Below are 3,588 nucleotides of genomic sequence, written 5' to 3'. Positions count from 1 at the left end.
TTTAGAAATGGCAGTGTGTGCTGATTTTTGTCCGATCACAGCGGAATGTAGCAAGCCTCAACAACTTAGCTCCTTCCGAACAGGCTATGAAGGACCAACGGTACCGACCGGCAGCCGTGTCATCCTCAGATCATAGGTAACTCGATGCAGATATGGAGGGGCATGTGATCAGCACACCACTCTCCCGGCCGTATGTCGCTTTCTGAGGCCGAAGCCTCTATTTCTCAATCAGGTAGCTCCTTAATTTGTCTCATAAGGGCTGAGTGCACCCCGCTTGCCAAGAGCGCTCGGAAGACCGGATGGGCACCCATCCAAGTGCTAGCCCAGCCCGACAGTGCTTAACTTCGGTGATCTGACGGGAACCGGTGTTACCACAGTGGCAAGGCCGTTGGCAATGTAGCGAGCACGGATATCCCAAAATGGTGCGACAAGGTAGCAGCAATTTGTGTAATGTAGCGGCGGAGGATAAAGTTGTGTACGATTCACGTAAAGTTAATTTGTCGACGGAGAAAAGTAAGCTTTCTGATGTGAATTTATGTAGTGATTTAAATGGTGTATCAGCCGATAAGGTTGCTGAGAGGAATATTTATGGTGATGATGGCTTCGGCATCGACGTATTATTTCAGGAAGATAAGGTGTTTAACAGTGAATTGATGTGTAATTTTGTTGAAGCTGCAAGTGTCGAAATTTTGGAGGGGAAAAACGGTAAAGTTGTGCATGCTGTGGGTAGTGAATCGGTGAAATGTGTGAAAGAACTAACAGAAAATTTAGAGAGGGCTGAAGTAAATAGTGTGGATGGGGACAGTTGGGTACTGAATGAAGTTCGTCCGAATTGGTTTATGACGGAGGGGTGTGATTTTAGTGTGACTGATTGGCGTTGGTTCGGTAGAACGTTACGGCCAATACTGCCGCATATGTGGAAACGGGAGAAGTTTAAAATTGCTAGACGTTTAGAAAAGGGAAGGTGTGAATTTGGGGTGAAGGAAATATTTAATAAATTATTTTGGGATGAACATAAGATTGAGGGATGGATAGAACAGGATGTGTGTACGCTAGAATTGGAAGAGAAGGGACAAGATGTAGAAAATGATTTATTAAGGTTGAAATATTCAGAACGAAAGGAAATGGTAAATGTACAGCCAATTATTGAAATAAAAGTTGGAAAAAAATGGTAGATGCACTTCTATATTCAGTTAGTAATGTGTCAACGGTGTCGGAAAGTTTTATGAACATGATCAAAAACAGGAAACTAGAAATCTCCTAGTCACTAGCTTTCAGATTAAAACGGCAGCTGGTGGTATGAGTAAGCCAATAAGACAACAAATACTTTTAGGATTTAAATGTGGATAAATTAGAGATAGAATGTTTTGTAGTGAGTGATCTAGTAAAGGATGTAATTTTAGGAACTGACTTCCTGTACAAATACAATACTTCGCTTAATTGTGTACGGAATTTGCCTATAATTTGAATTTCACAATGGAAAAAGGCAAGTTAAATTTAAAAAAATTTTAACAGATGTAAATCAGATTGCTCATTCCTTATTACTGAGTGCTGGAGTAAGGAAGTCGATACATATAACAGAATTAAGGATGTCACTGATGCAGTCAAGGGTATACCAGAAGGGGAAAAGAAAAGGTTTTGTGAGTTGTTGTACCGCTACGAGGACGTATTCTCGGATCGACCTGGTAAAGTTACCGATTTCGAGTACTCTATGAAAGTGAAACCTCACGAACCAAAAAAGTGCAAACTGTATGTAATACCTATAGCTGGACGGGATGCCGTCAGAGTTAGATTAAAATAAATGTTGGATTTGTGTATAGTCGAACAATGTAGTAGCGATTTTTGCAATCCAATCTTTATTGTTAAACAACGTAATAACTCGGTCAGAATTGCGTTAGATGCGAGAAAAATAAATAAAGTAATTGTTAGGGAATTAGACCAGCCTGGCAATATGGAGGAACTACTGCAGAATTTTAATAATATCAATATCCAGTGCTGATCTGACCTCGGGAATTTGGCAGATCCAGTTGGCAGAGAAAAGCAGACGGTATACTTCTCTCCTTTTTGAAGGGCGAAGCTACCGGTTTAGGGTAGTACCATTCGGATTTACAATTTTTGTGTCAGTTTTTGTAAGAGCGTTGAGTCATGTCCTGGGGGAGACTCTAATGAGCAAACTCGTGATATTCGTAGATGATATACTGATCGCTACAGAAACGTGGAATGAGTATTGTCGGGTTTTGGAGGAGGTTCTCATGGCTCTGAGACGAGGTGTAATGACTTTAAAGCTCGCAAAATGTGAGTTTGTTCGAGCAAAAATTCAATTCCTGGGGCATATCCTTACTTCGGAAGGAATTTTACATAGTTCCGAAAAATTAAAGTCCATTGCCGAAGGTAATAGACCCAAAAGTAGGAAACAACTGAGGTCATACCTGCGCTTGTGTGGTTTCTACAGAAAGTTCTTGGCGGAGGGAGGAATGAATATTAAAAATTTAGGCAAATTGTTGAAGAAAAGTGTAGCTTGGAGGTGGACCGAGGAATGTGAAACGGAATTCCAGGGTATAAAGGATAAATTGTGCAATAGTAGGATGTTGTATTACGCAGATATGAATCTCTCTTTCTGTTTAGAATCGGACAGTAGCGACTATGGAACAGGTTGTGAGCTATTTCAGGAAAAGCTAGTCGATGGAAAAATTTTACACCGTGATGTGGCATTCTCCAGCCGCATGCTAAATAAGCACGAACAGGGATACAGCATATCGGAGAAGAAGATGCTAGCGATCGTGCATTGATTTAAGAAATTCCGCATGTAGTTAGAGGGCAGAAAAGTGACAGCGTTGTCGGACCACAAAGCGCTGAGTTATCTGTCCAACTGCAGGATACGGAACGACCACTTAATGCGTTGGGCAATGTTCATGCAGCAATTCGAATACGAAATCCTCTACATCAAGGGCAAAGAAAATTATGTTGCCTATGCTCTGTCCAGATTACCAGTGGGGGCGGAAGACGATGGAAGGGAGGAGCCGAACGAATTTAAGCTACTGTATATGAAGGGGCTAGCGGGGAGAAAGAAATTCGTGCGGTGTGCAAAGATATGCGGCGAGCACAAAACGACGATTCTGAACTGAAACATATTAAGGTGAATTTCGACAGCAAGGATACTTCAGTTAATAGACTACGTCCATTTAATCCCACGTAAATAACCTGGCCAGACAGGTCCGCGCACAGCTGGCGGCGAGCGACAGGTGCCAACGGGTCAAATACTGCACGACTGTGCAACAGGGGGAAATACAAAGTATTATACTTACTAAAGTGGGCGAGTTACGGGCTGTGGACAATTTTGGCCCACTACCCACAGGACACGGCGGTATGAAGGACAGCTTTGTTGTGGGGGACCTGTTCTCTAAGTTCATTAAACTGTATCCAATATGGAAAGCGAATACTAAAACTCTGATCGCCAGACTGGAGAAGGATTTATGCAAGAATATTGTAAAACAAGTAAAGCTGTTGTCTGGCAACGGTTCACAGTTTACTTCAACGATTGGAACACGTTCGTGAACGACCAGGGTGTGCCACATATCCGTATGGAAG

The 3,588-nt window shown here is 42.2% G+C and overlaps 1 pseudogene; it reads right to left on the bottom strand.

The window, feature by feature from the left end:
• Window positions 1-275: 275 nt before the first annotated feature.
• On the bottom strand, window positions 276-393 carry LOC124799583 (annotated as a pseudogene).
• Between the last annotated feature and the right edge of the window lie 3,195 nt (window positions 394-3,588).

The sequence above is a fragment of the Schistocerca piceifrons genome, chromosome 5 (assembly GCF_021461385.2).
Source record: "Schistocerca piceifrons isolate TAMUIC-IGC-003096 chromosome 5, iqSchPice1.1, whole genome shotgun sequence".
NCBI lineage: Eukaryota > Metazoa > Arthropoda > Insecta > Orthoptera > Acrididae > Schistocerca > Schistocerca piceifrons.
The sequence above is the reverse complement of the archived record's forward strand: the minus strand, read 5'-3'. Positions and strand labels throughout refer to the sequence as shown.